A 14,365-nucleotide genomic window follows, 5' to 3' on the forward strand; every position below is an offset into this window, starting at 1 on the left:
AGGAAGATGGTGCCTTCAGATCATGGGGTGTTCCTTGAAGCTTCCTGTCCACCTCACCCCCGCACCCCACCCCTGCTCACCCTCCTCCTGGGGCTCAATAGCATCCCCTCCCCAGGGGCTCCTCCTCCCCACCATTCTTGTCCCCTGAGGTCGCTGGGCCCCCAGCAGCTCAGGCTGGCCATCTAGGAGGTGCAGGCCCCAGGACTGGACCCAGCTGGGCAAGGCCTGGGGTTCACTCTGAGGCCTGGGGCACCAGCCCCTCGGAGGCACCAAGGACAGAATCATTCTCAGGGCCAGGCCGTGGGGCACAGCTGCCCCCTGTAGCCCCCAACACCCCATCTGTCCACACAGGCTCAGCAACTCCCACCTGCCTAGCTCTGTGGCCCCAAGGGCCCCTCCCCATAGGGTCTGAGTGGCCCAAGGCAGGGCAAAGTCTCACCTTGCCTGGAAATCTGGGAGGCTCCAAGGACCCCGAGCCTGCACCTCATTCATTCATTCATTCATTCTGCCATCAGCTCCTGTGGAGCTCTTGTCTGAGTTCCAGGCCCTGGGCCATGTGCCAGGCCCCAGGGAATCAAGACAGTCCAGGACAGGCCCTGGAGCATCTCCCCAGCTCTCTCAGTCTCCTGGTTCATCACAGAGGCCAGTGCCTTTGTTGGAGTGAGCAGCTGTGAGGGGCAGTTCGGGCATGAAAGAAGGAACCAGCCACTTTGGAGCATCAGGGAGGACTTCCAGGAAGAAGCCATCTCTAAGCTGATCCTCAAAGAGCTGAGAGCAAGCTTTGCGGGCTGTCACTGGAGAAGGAGAAATATTCTGGAGAGGGAGTGCAGAGTGTGCACGTCCTGATGCAGAGAGGGACGCAGCGGGGAGCTCCTCTCTGAGACAGGGTCCCACGCCAGGCAGTGTGAGAAGCAGGGGAGGCTGCAGGCCATGGTGGTTGGCCAGAGTGAGTGCCCAGCAGGGATAGCCTGGGGGGCCTGGCAGGGGCTGTCCCAGGCAGGTCTGCAGCATGGACCACGGCAGAACCCCAGGAGGCTCCTCAGTGATGCAGGGTGGGGACAGGCTGTGCAGGCCACGGGTGGGATGGAGCAGGTGCAGTGGCCCACCAGCCACCCAGACAGCAGGGGGCCCCTCCCGCCGTGCCACACACAGGTTAGGCCTGGGTGAGGGCGGTGTGGAGGACAGACCGTGTCAAGCCCAGGTAGTTACGGAGCGTGTTTAGTGCACCCTCGCTTCGTGTTCACCCTGTAACGGCCCAGGCCCCAGGAGAAGCAGCCCCGGGGGCTCCCGCCCTGCAGGCCCAGGGGAGGGCACCCAGCAGGGAGGCTGGATCAGGAGGGGCTCAGCTCCCACAGGTCTGGGCACCGCCAGCAGAGCCCCCAAAGGACCTGGATGCCCTAGCCCCAAGGGCAGGGGAGCAGCCACCCGGCAACAGGGCTGGGACACTGTGAGGGGCCTGCAGTGCTGGAGGTGCAGATACAGCACCCCCAGGGATGCTCCGGGGCAGCCCTTTTAGGCAGCAGATGTGGCCACCACCCTGTGCCCAGCAGAGGCTGCCAAGCCCACCCGCCCTTAGCAGGAAGGGGGTCAGGACCTGGCCGGAGTGAGAGGGACGAGGAGAGAAGAGAGCAGGCAATGACTGGAACGGACCCAGTGGCCTTCGTCCCACCTGGCCAGCACTGGCTCCTCCCCTCCCCTCCCCACACCCCATGACCCCAGGGACAGGCCTGATGTGGACGGAGTCCCCGAGAGATGCACATTTACAAGTTTGATCCAGTGGATAGATTTTCCTCTTTGCTAATCGGAACACGTCTGCTGTGGCTGCCGTAATAGGCAAATGAAACAATTAAAACGAGCAGAATGCACCCAGTTAACATTTCAAACAAGAATGCTTTCCCCTTTAAGCTAATACTGGACTGAAGACAAAAAGGATGTCAGCTTGAAGCTGACGAGAATGAGTAGCTTTGCAGCTCCCCTGAGGCGGGCCTGGAGCTGAGTGCAGGCGGCAGCCCCTGCCCTCATCCCCCTCGGCCCTGTGCTGGCCACGTGGGCGACCACGGGCACCCTCCTTACACCTGGGATGCATTTGTCTGCAGGTGCCCGCCGGCCCCTCCCTTCAAGCCTCACGGAATTGAAACAAGGGGCTGCGGGAATCGATTCTCCGGCCGAAAGACTTCTCCAGTAAAGGAGCTTCCCAGGCTCCATTTCACAGGAGCACCGGCTGGGGGAGGACCGGGAGGGCCTTCATTATGCAGTCATTACAGAGTCTCATCAAGCGCTGATTCCACCTGCTTGAGAAGCCGACTTTTTTTTTTTTTTTTTTTTTGAGACAGCGTCTTGCTCTGTTGCCCACGCTGGGGTGCAGTGGTGCGATCTTGGCTCACTGCAACCTCCGCCTCCGAGGTTGAAGCCATTCTCCTGCCTCAGCCTCCTGAGTTGCTGAGATTACAGGCACGTGCCACCACACCCAGCTAATTTTTTTTGTATTTTTAGTAGAGATAGGGTTTCACCATGTTCGCCAGGATGGTCTCGAACTCCTGACCTCGTGATCTGCCCGTCTCGGCCTCCCAAAGTGCTGGGATTACAGGCGTGAATCACCACGCCCAGCCCAGAAGCCAGCCTTTCTTTGGTTCTGGAAGCAACAGCAGAGCCATGACTTTGGTGGTGGAGACTGGTCTTTGTTCAAATAAATGTCACCACCCTGGACACTAGGCCAGGCATAACAGACCACAAAGCCAGGTGGTGGCTGACCTGCAAGACCGTAGCCTCAGAGCTGCAGCTTCTCCCAGGGAGGGGCGCCTGGCAGTGCCTGCAAGGACGGAGACCCCGGCAGTGTCTAGGTCTGTGTCCCATGCTGAGGGTGCACTGGGTGATGTGGGAGGCGGGCCCTGGTCACATGCATGGGCCCTTGACCACATGCAGCTCGGTTGGCTCCAGCTGACTGTCCCCATCCTTGAGACCCGCGGCAGCCTGAGAAGGGCCTCGGTGGTCATCCTCGTCTGTTCCTTCTGCTAAAACAAAATACCTCAGAGGGGGCAATTTGTAACCAGAATTTCATCGCTCAGTTCTGGAGGCTGGGACGTCCAGGACCGAGGCCCCAGCAGATTCAGCGTCTGGTGAGGGCTGCTTTCTGCTCTCTGCTCACAGGACGGCGGCTTCTTGCTGTGTCCTCACCCAGTGGCAGGGACGGGAGGGTGGGGAAGGGCAACCAGGACCCTCAAACCTCTTATGAGGCTACTGGTCCCATTCATATCCTCCTCATCTCCCAAAGCCCACCAGTGATGCCATCGCCTTGGGGCTTAAGTTCTAACAAATGAATCTGGGGGTGACACCAACATTCAGACCATAGCAGCAGCTGTGACGGTTACTTTTGTGTCAGCTCGACCAGGCCACGGTCCCCAGCTATTTGGTCAAACACCAGTGTAGACGTCGCTGTGAGGGTGTTTCTTGGATGAGGTTAATATTTCAATCAGGAGACTTTGGGTAGAGCGGAGTACTGACCATATTATAGCCTCATCCAGACAGTCCAAGGCCTTAAGAGAAAAAGACAGTTGTCCCCGAGGAAGAGGAAGTCCCGCCTCCGGACGGCGGCCCCTGGAGGAAGAGGAAGTCCCGCCTCCGGACAGCTTTCAAACATGAGCCGCAGCAGCCAGTGTCCCTGGGTCTCCAGCGGCCCTCAGGTGTCAGATGAGCAGCTGCCACAAACACATAAGCCAATTCTTTAAAATAAATCTCTCTTGCACGCTCTCCCTATGTATATATTTACATTTTGTATATATATACACACTATCTACATGTATACTACATATACACACTATGTATACACATACATACATATACTGTGTATAGAATATATAGGTATGCAATATGCACAGACCATATACACTATGCACACTGTATATAATCTCTATATATGTATACTATATATACACTATACATACACTGTATATATCTATATGCACACTATATTACACAAATATATGCATACTCTATATTAATGTACACTATATGCACACTATGTACATATGCTATCTCTATAATATATACACATTATATGTGTACATACACTATATATACTCTGTATGCATGCTACATATACACTATACACACACAGTATAGTCCATATGCATACACTATATACACACACTATAACTTTACACACACACTATATATACTCTATATGCACACACTGTATATATACTGTATATGTGTGTACTATATGCACACTCACACTATGAATATTCTATATATGTACACAATATCAATATATACCCTATATGTACACGGTATATGCCCTATATGTCCACGGTATATGTCCTATATGCACATGGCATATGGCCTATATGTACACGGGATATACCCTATATGTACACAGCATATGCCCTATATGTATGTGGTATATGCCCTACACGTACACTGTATGTACTCTACATGTACATAGTATATACCCTACATGATGTACATGGTATATACCCTATATGTACACTGTATATACCCTATATGTACACTGTTTGTACACACATCCCAATGGTTCCGTTTCCCTGGAGAATCCTGCCTACCCCAGACACCGCTACGCCCCTCTGCCCACTGCCACAGCCTCCCTGCGTGCCCTCAGGCCCCTTCTCCACTGGATGTGGCCCATTGGCTGGGTGCCCCCAGGTGCCTTCTCCACTGGATGTGGCCCATTGGCTGGGTGCCCTCAGGCCCCTTCTCCACTGGATGTGGCCCATTGACTGGGTGCCCCCAGGTCCCTTCTCCACCGGATGTGGCCCATTGGCTGGGTGCCCTCAGGCCCCTTCTCCACTGGATGTGGCCCATTGACTGGGTGCCCCCAGGTCCCTTCTCCACCGGATGTGGCCCATTGGCTGGGTGCCCCCAGGTCCCTTCTCCACCGGATGTGGCCCATTGACTGGGTGCCCCCAGGTCCCTTCTCCACCGGATGTGGCCCATTGGCTGGGTGCCCTCAGGCCCCTTCTCCACTGGATGTGGCCCATTGACTGGGTGCCCCCAGGCCCCTTCTCCACTGGATGTGGCCCATTGGCTGGGTGCCCCCAGGTCCCTTCTCCACTGGATGTTGCCCATTGGCTGGGTGCCCCCAGGCCCCTTCTCCACTGGATGTGGCCCATTGGCTGCGTGCCCCCAGGCCCCTTCACTGGATGTGGCCCATTGGCTGCGTGCCCCCAGGCCCCTTCTCCACTGGATGTGGTCCATTGACTGGGTTCCCCCAGGTCCCTTCTCCACTGGATGTGGCCCATTGACTGGGTGCCCCCAGGTCCCTTCTCCACTGGATGTGGTCCATTGGCTGAAGTTTGGCATCCAGAGATTACAAGGCTCCTAGCTGGTGGGAGCCAAGGTGGTGGGGAGCAGGGAGGCAGGCTGCCAGATAAAACTCGGGATCCCCAGCTAAGATGAATTCAGATCAGCAATGTATCATTGCTTAGTATACGTCTGTCCCAAATTTTGCATGGAGCACATGTATGCTGAAAATGGATTTGTTGTTCTAACTTTGATCTTTTGAATTTGCTAACCTGGGCCGCCCTAGGGGAGGGGCACCCAGCCCAGTGGGGAGGGGCAGCTCTGTGCCCTGGGTGGCTCCAACCCAGCCTTGTCTATACCCTTGACCCAGGCCCGCCTGCCCTGGCTCCCCTGCCTGTGAGGGGCTCCCAGCACCAAGGCCCCTCCGTAGGGTTCCCACCATGTGTCTTCTCATTTCGGAGGGCCTGGACCTGGGGCGTGGCTGGGATCTTTCCCAATGCCAGTCATATGGCCTCTGCCACTAGGACAGACTAAGGGAGACCCGCGGCACACAGCTGCCTTAGGAAAACCCGCCAGGCCCCAGGGGAAGTCCCAGCGAATCCAGCTGCCCAACGACGGGAGAAAGGTTGTTTCCAGGCATCCTGGATGACTGGCTCCATCCAGTGACTCAGCCCAGAGCTCCTCAGGTGCCCCCTCCAAGGCGCTCTTGGCCTGCGGACGTTTGGCGGGACACTCAGCTCTGGCCAGGAGGCCCACAGCACTCTCCATGGAGTCGAGGGCAAGAAGCACCCTCCACGTTCAGCCTGAGCATGAGGACAGCTCCAGGGGTGACTCTGGGCTCTGTTTCCCCAGAACACCCCAGAGAAGTACAGAGCCCACCAGCAACCCCATACACCTCGAATCCAGGGCCTTCCAGGTGCAGGAAAGATGGCAGAACGTCACCCCAACATCCCCAAAGGAGTAGTCAGGGCCAGGGCAGCCCTTTTGGCCTCTGTGTGACCAACAGGGAGACGTCTGGCTGGGCCCAAGGCCCCTGCCCCCTCAATCACCTCTTGGTGTGTCTGCCACATCCCAGCCACAGCCTGCCACAACCTGGGGGATGGTAGCCGGGGGAGGTGTGGCCGGGTGGGCCTGTGCATAGGGACAGACTGGTGACACCATGCTGTTCGCTGGCCTGACTGCTCCACCAGCTCCCCACTTCCCTCTGTGGGCACCCAGTGGGCCTGTGTGAGGACGAGGCCTGTCTCTCTCTTCCGAGGGCAAGGGAATGAGTTGGGCCTGCGGGGCTAGCCGTGTGCCCCCAGACCTCACAGGACTCCCCCAGCAACTCCTTGTGCGAGCCATGGCTCTGACGGGAGCTGGGCCTCCATGTTCAGGGCCAGGGCCCTGCCTACATCTGATCCACCCACACCTCTTCCCTGAAGCCCGGGCGGCCAGTCTATAAGTGCAAAACATGCCCGTCCCTAGCCCATCCCTAGAACCGCCCGCTGGCCAGCTTTCTGCATCTGTCTTCTCTTCTGTTCTCATTACAAAAATCGCAGGTGCTCACCGCATATTATTAAGAAAATGTAAAAAAATCTGAAAAGAACATTAGAATTACCCATAATCACCCCCACCGGAGATAAATCCGTTACCTCTTTGGTATATTTCCTTTTGGGACACACACATATAGACCCGTATATTTATATGTAGACCGAGTGAGAGTGGTGGGAACCACCTGGCCTGCTACACTCTGTGGCACTTGCACAGGCAGGGGCCTGAGTGCTGCAGCTTCCTCCCTGCCCGGCACAGGCAGCCACTGGGCCTCCCTCCTGCAGCAGGGCCGGCAGGACCTCCTGCCCATTCACCCACCCCAGTCACTGCCTCTGTCCCCGCCCCTGCCAGGTGCACCCATGAGATGCACGCCCGAGGGCAGCGATGCCCGGCAGGCCCATCCCCGAGGGCCCACAGCACAGCTGCAGTTAGAGAAGGGACTTCTTCCAGCGCAGCCAAGTTCATGCCTGCAACAGACTTCAGGGCCTGGAGAGGGTTGTGTTTGCGCTCCTTCTGGAAGCATCCTGCTTGGACCCTGCCAGCCCTGTGGTGGCCAGAGGTCCCGGGGCCAGGCTTTTGTCTCGGCCCTCAGAGACGGGCATTTGGGGAGAGCTGGCAACAGCAAGGACGCAGCCAGGCCCTGGCATGTTTGTGTCCTAGAGAAGTGGAGCTGGCTCTCCCTGGAGGCCACTCACAAAGCCAGGCATCCCTGGGGCAGTGGGTGAGTCTGGGGAAGAGGAGGGCAGGTGCCCCATCCACCTGCCCATGCAGAGACAGATGGGACCACCCAGGAGGGCCAGGCCAGGCTCCTTCCTCGGTCCAGGCCCAGCCCAGCACCCCTGGTCTGGTCTGCTCTGGCCCATGACGCAGAGAACCAGGCTGCTCACTATCAGCAGCTGGCCAGGAGCAGGCCCACTCCAAGAGTGTCACAACCCTCTTCCACTGACACCACTGCACCCAGCTGTACAATACAGATCTTCCCATCTTCTGGAGCTGGTGTGGCCCTGACGGTGCCTTTCCAGAGCCAGTGCCCAGTGCAGGCCTCTCGGCACAGTGTGGGCGAGCCCCAGGGGGTCCTACTGGCCCTGGGCTCTGCTATTGCTGAGCAGTTGACTCTGTCCCTAAGAATAGGAGGAGATGGGTGCCTGGGGACCAAGCACAGCTGGTCACCCCAGAGTGCAAGGCCAGTGGGTCCCATTTCCTGCCCAGTGAGTCTGGCTGTCCCGGTGGCCTCTTCCTGCCTCAGAAGCCCTGGACTGAAAGCAGCACGTGATCAGCTGGACGTGGGGGAGGGACCTTCCCTGGAGCAGAAGCCTCTCGAAGGCCCTGTGTTCAGCTGAGAGTGGGTTCCAGAAAGTCATGGAATCTTCCAGAAAAGATGCCACCTACATCCCCGGGATGGCTTTGGTGAACATGAACGTGGTGGGCTCCTGCGTCAACAGCATGGGCCTTGGCCAATCTGAGCTCCAAGGCACGCCCAGAAGACCTCCCCCAGGTGCCCACAGCTATCCTTGAAGTTGCAGAGACAGACCCCAGAATGAGCCGTGACGCCGTGCTCAAAGTGACCAAAATCCACCCAGAGCACATGCGACGTGCATGTGTGCCTGCGTGCGTGCATGTGTGTGCCTGCGTGAGGATGTGTGTGTGCCTGTGTGCCTGCATGTGGGGTGTGGGGGTGTGTGTGCCTGCGTGTGGATACGTGTGTGCCTGTCTGCCTGTGTGTGGATGCATGTCCGTGTGTGCCTGAGTGTGGATGCATGTGTGCCTGTGTGCATGCATATGGATGCATGTGTATGCCTGTGTGGATGCATGTAGATGTGTGTGTGCCTGCATGTGGATACTTGTGTGGGTGTGTATGCCCATGTGAGTGTATGCCTGCATGTGTGTGTGTCTGTGTGGATGTGTGTAGATGTGCATGTGCCTGTGTGCCTGTGGGTAGATGTGTGTGTGCATGTGTGTGCCTGCATGTGGATGTGTGTGTTCATGTGTGCGTGTGTGCCTGCGTGTGGACGCATGTGTGCGTGTGTGCGCCTGTGTGTGGATGCATGTGTGCATGTGCGGATGTCTGTCTGTGTGTGGATTTGTGTGCATCTGTGTGTGGACTCGTGTGTGTGTGCATGTGTGCCTGCATGAGGGGGCCTTTCCCCCACCCCACCACAGGCTGGCACTCCCAAAACAGCTGGAGTGCTGCCCTCATCTCCCACTACCCTCACCCCCAGCACACGGGATCTGGACCCACTGTCTCCCCTGCCCAGCACACGGGATCTGGGCCCACTGTCTCCCCCCAGCACATGGGATCTGGACCCACTGTCTTCCCAGCACACGGGATCTGGGCCCACTGTCTACCCCCCCAGCACATAGGATCTGGGCCCACTGTCTCCCCAGCACACAGGATCTGGGCCCACTGTCTCCTCAGCAGCGTCCCTGAGCCCCACTGTCCATGGCCCCAGCCACCACTGTGGTGCAGACCCTGGCCCTCAGGACTCCCCCCCACCCCGTCCATGGCCCCAGCCACCACTGCGGTGCAGACCCTGGCTCTCAGGACCCCCCCACCCCCTGCCATCTCCACTCCATGGGTTCCCTCACACTGGGCTGAGTGATGCCCAGCACCAGGCATCTCTTGCAGGGCCCGGGACCCCATTCCTCGAAGACGGCTCAGGGCCGAGGGTGGTTGCGTGGCAGGCACTAGGCCTCTCAAATTGGCCTGCAGAATGCTGCCTGCGGTGGGACAGGGCCTACTCCGCCAGCCGACAGCATGTGTACCCTCGAGGCCAGCAGAAGAGAAAGGGACGTTTCATGTTCTAATTTTCATTTTCGTCAGAATATACTCATAGGGTGAGAACTCAAGCAGCACAGGAAAGGCTGGGGCAGGACTTCCTGAGCCCCCACGGCCACTCTTCAACCCAGGAGCCTCTCCCTGAGCCCGGTTTCTGGTCCTGGAGCCTTAAGCCTGGCAAGACACTCGCCCCGCCGCTCCTGCCCCATGCCTTTGGGGGTGTCGGGATGCCCCACTTTAAGCCGAGCTGAGCTCAACTCCACCCGACCTCCCCGCACTCACGTCAGTGGCCTTTTCAGTCCTGCCGTCCTGGTGGGGTGCAGTGGCCCAGGGTCCTGGCTACCTAATGCGCTCCCCAGGCAAACGTTGGAGCAGAAGGGATCACAAGTGGCACAGCCAAAGGAACGGATTCCAGAAACGTGAGCTGGTGGTTGGAAACACTCACGTGAGCAATTGAAAAGGCCGTGAAACCATTACCAAACATTGAGAGCAGAAATGGAATTTAAAGCGAAGGTGGGTAAAACCCCGAATTCTCCTGATCCCAGATTTCTTTTTCTTTTTTAAGCTTATTTGCTTATTACAAAATGAATCCACTCTTTTTACAGGTCAATTACAAAATATTGACAGCCAAGCATGGTATCCTAAACCAGCCCATCCCTCACACATTCAGGGGCAGCTCCTGTTAACCCGGGGTCCCCTCCTCAGGGCTGTTAGCAGGTGCGTATGCATGTGAGTGTGGGTGTGCGTGTGTGCGTATGAGTGTGCATGTGCGTATGTGCACTGTGACTTGCGTGAGTGTGCATGTGCGTGTGCGTGTGTGCACGCATGTGTGTGTGAGTGTAGGAGCGCATGTATGCATGTATGTATGAGTGCATTGCATGTGTGCACGTGTGTGTGCATGTGTGTACGTATATGTGTATGAGTGTGTATGCACGTATGTGTGCATGTGCGTGTGTGCGCATGTATGTGAGTTTAGGAGTGCATGTGTGCATGTATGTGTATAAGTGGGCATGTGAGTGTATGAGTGTGCATGTGTGTACATGTGTGTGTTTACGCATGTGTATGCATGTGTGCGTGTGTATTCTTAACCCAAGGGAGGCACTGCTTACCACTGGATCATAACCAGATGTTTAACCAGTCTTCAGAGGGAGGACATTTAGGTTCTTTCCAAATGCAGCACAGAGCAGGGGCGCTGGGGAAAGGGGAAAGGAAAAAGAGCTCAGCGCAGGGAACTCGTGATCTTGTAGAGACAAACGGAAACATTCACACACCAAGGGACAGCAGCAGAATGGGGGAGCTGAAATGGGGGGGCGGGAATGGGGGGGGCCAGATGGGGGATTGGAATGGGGGGGCCGGAACGGAGGGGCCAGAATGGGGGGCCAGAATGGGGGGCCTGGAATGCGGGGGCCAGAATGGGGGGGCCGGAATGGGGGGGCCGGAATGGGGGGGCCGGAATGGGGGGGCTGGAATGGGGGGCCGGAATTGGGGGGGCCGGAATGGGTGGGGGGCCAGGACGGGGCGGCCGGCATGAGGTACTAGACTCTTCCTTAAGTGGGGTGGGACACATCCACAATAAAATGTTTAAAAAGAAGGAAAAGGACCAGGGCACTTCAGAAAAAACGAAGGAAGCCACATGGGAGACGTCACAAGGCATTGCCCACCCCTTGCCCACCCCGTGGGCTCCCAGCCAGCAGGCAGGGCAGGGTGCACACTTCCTCCTGCCTCCCCGCGGTCCCCGGGGCTGACCACAGGTTCACATGGGCAGCGAGGTGGTCGCAGGAGGACGGGGCCTGGAGATCCAGCCCCAGATGACACTGCAGGCCCCGGCAGGGGACGGTGCCACCCTCACCTCTGCCTTCTTGCCTCTGCTCTGCCTGGCCCATGGCTCTGTAGGCCTCCGTTCTCTAAGGACTCAAATTTTTTAATATAAAAATAAGTTGCAGGCCGGGTGTGGTGGCTCACACCTGTAATCCCAGCACTTTGGGAGGCCGAGGCGGGCGGATTACCTGAGGTCAGGAGTTCAAGACCAGACTGGCCAATATGGTGAAACCCTATCTCTACTAAAAACACAAAAATTAGCTGGACATGGTGGTGGACGCCTTTAGTCCCAGCTACTTGGGAGGCTGAGGTAGGAGAATTGCTTGAGCCCAGGAGACGGAGGTTGCAGTGAGCTGAGATCGTGCCACTGCACTCCAGCCTGGGCAACAGAGTGAGACTCTCTCTCAAATAAAATAAAATAAGGCCAGGTGCGGTGGCTCACGCCTGTAATCCCAGCACCTTGGGAGGCCAACGCAGGTGGATCACGAGGTCAAGAGACTGAGACCATCCTGGCTAACACGGTGAAACTCCATCTCTACTAAAAATACAAAAAATTAGCCAGGTGTGGTGGCGGGCGCCTGTAGTCCCAGCTACTCGGGAGGCTGAGGCAGGAGAATGGCGTGAACTTGGGAGGCGGAGCTTGCAGTGAGCTGAGATCACGCCACTGCACTCCAGCCTGGGCGACAGAGCGAGACTCCGTCTCCAAAATAAATAAATAAATAAAATAAAATAAAATAAAATAAAAAGTTGCAGTGTCAGCAATGAGTTAGCTCTTTAATGGGGGCTTTTTTAAATGAATATTTCTGAGCTGTTGGTGAGCTCAGCTGAGGGAGGGCGGGCGCCACGGGTCCCTGACTCAGACCTGACTGTGGGGCTGGGACACGACTGCCCCTAGTGGGAGCAAGGCCCAACGGTTGGGGGGTGCCCAGCGCCCAGCCAACAGCTGGGGTGTCTGTGGGGGCTCCCCCATCACCCTCCCCTCCCCCTTCCCTTCCTTCCCTCTCCTCTCAACCCCCACTCCCCTCCCCCTTCCCTTCCTTCCCTCTCCTCTCAACCCCCACTCCCCTCACACCTTCCCCTCCCCCTCACTCCTCTCCCCTCTCCTCAGGGCTCCCCGGCTTCCTGCCGCACCCTTCCCCTCCCCCCAGTCCCCTCCCCTTCCTCAGGGCCCCCTCCCCACTCACTCCCTCCCCACTCACTCCCCTCCCCTTCTTTAGGGCTCCCTCCCCCGCACTCCCTCCCCGCTCACTCCCCCCACACTCCCTCCCTGCTCACTCCCTCTGGCCTCTCCTCAGGGCTCCCTCCCCCCTGTCACTCCCTCCCTGCTCAATCCCTCTCCCCTTCCTCAGGGATCCCTCCCCTTACTCCCTCCCCACTCACTCCCCTCCCCTTCCTCAGGGCTCCCTCCCCACTCACTCCCTCTCCCCTTCCTCAGGGCTCCCCCCCTCACTCCCTCCCTGCTCACTCCCCTCCCCTTCCTCAGGGCTCCCTCCCCCCCAACTCCTTCCCCCCCCACTCCCCCTCCCCTCTCCTCAGGGCTCCCCCCCTCACTCCCTCCCGCTCACTCTCCTCCCCTCTCCTCAGGGCTCCCCCGCCTCACTCCCTCCGGCTCACTCCCCTCCCCTTCCTCAGGGCTCCCTTCCCCCTGTCACTCCCTCCCCACTCACTCCCTCTCCCCTTCCTCAGGGCTCCCTCCCCTCACTCCCTCCCCACTCACTCCCTCTCCCCTTCCTCAGGGCTCCCCCCCTCACTCCCTCCCTGCTCCCTCCCCCCCTCACTCCCCCTCCCCTCTCCTCAGGGCTCCCCCCCTCACTCCCTCCCGCTCACTCCCCTCCCCTTCCTCAGGGCTCCCTCCCCCCTCACTCCCTCCCCTGCTCGCTCACTCCCTCTCGCCTCTCCTCAGGGCTCCCCGGCTTCCTGCCTCTCTGAATTCCTCCTCCAGACCCTCAAGGCTCCCTGATCATTCCCTCTGGTGTCCTGAGGTCTCCAAGGGCCACTCTGGCTTCCCCCCTGCATACCCACCCTCCTAGGGGAACAGGGTGACCCCACACAGACACTGATGGGACAAGAGAACCAGCCCTGCAGAAAGCCTCCAGGTGAGGCTGACAGTGCTGGGCCCGTGAGGGGGAAGCAGGTGAGAGCCATCTCTGGCCTCAAGGCTGATCAGCAGCCCCCAAGGTGTCCTCTGCAGAGAGGGCCAGCCTCAGGCCTGCCACCACCCAGACCACAGGGACCTGTCCTGAGATTCCTCCATTTCTGAGCACCAGCCTAGGAAATGATGGAGGGTCTGGCCCCCAGCCCCAGACCCCAGCCCTGGCCCTGGCCCTGGCCCCGGCCCCAGCCCCGGCCCCAGCCCCGGCCCCAGCCCCAGCTCCAGCTCCTCCTCAGCCACAGGGGCATCTCCAATTCCTGAAATAATTCAGTTCCCTCCCCTGGGCACCTCTAGAGCCCAGCTGGGCCCAGGGTGTGTTCTGCAGTTGTGGGGGTGGGGGGGGATTTTGCAACCCTACCCTCTCTGCAGGGTGCCTCCGGTGGCTCTGGCCTCTGGGCCCCATGCTGTGCCAGACACACACAGAGGCTCGGCCAGTTATTTCCAGGAGGCCAGGCAGGCAGGAGAGGCCCAGGATCCGCCAGGACTGGGAAGGGAGGCAGGAGGCTTCTCTGGGTATAAAGCAGCTGAAATGTGGAGTTTCCTCCCAGGAGCCGAGAGGTAGATGCAGGGGGAGCCCTGGGGGAAGTGTGCAGCCGCTGGAGCTCCGTCCTGGGCAGGGGTGGTCACGGCTTGAGGATGGCAAGGGCTGATGCCTTGTTTGCTTTTAAAATTGTTGCTATTTGCTGTAGTTCCCCTGTTATTCCTAAAGTCTCAGGAAGCACCTACTGGCCTCAAGGTAGTCTCGCTTATGGGGCTGGGGATGAAGAAGAGTAGGGTGTGCAGGTGGGCAGAGCTCCAGCGGCAGGAGGCTGAGGGCGGGCTTCCCCCTC

The 14,365-nt window shown here is 58.5% G+C and overlaps 1 long non-coding RNA gene across 1 annotated transcript; it reads right to left on the reverse strand.

Annotated features, from left to right (window-relative positions):
• Nucleotides 1–2,130: 2,130 nt before the first annotated feature.
• Nucleotides 2,131–14,064, reverse strand: LOC134731118 (uncharacterized). The gene is made up of 4 exons (XR_010113222.1): nucleotides 13,894–14,064; nucleotides 10,675–10,757; nucleotides 9,848–9,989; nucleotides 2,131–3,695 (listed from the first exon to the last, which is right to left on the reverse strand). It is a non-coding gene; the product is annotated as an uncharacterized LOC134731118 (long non-coding RNA).
• Nucleotides 14,065–14,365: the final 301 nt, after the last annotated feature.

Source organism: Pan paniscus, chromosome 8 (assembly GCF_029289425.2).
Source record: "Pan paniscus chromosome 8, NHGRI_mPanPan1-v2.0_pri, whole genome shotgun sequence".
NCBI lineage: Eukaryota > Metazoa > Chordata > Mammalia > Primates > Hominidae > Pan > Pan paniscus.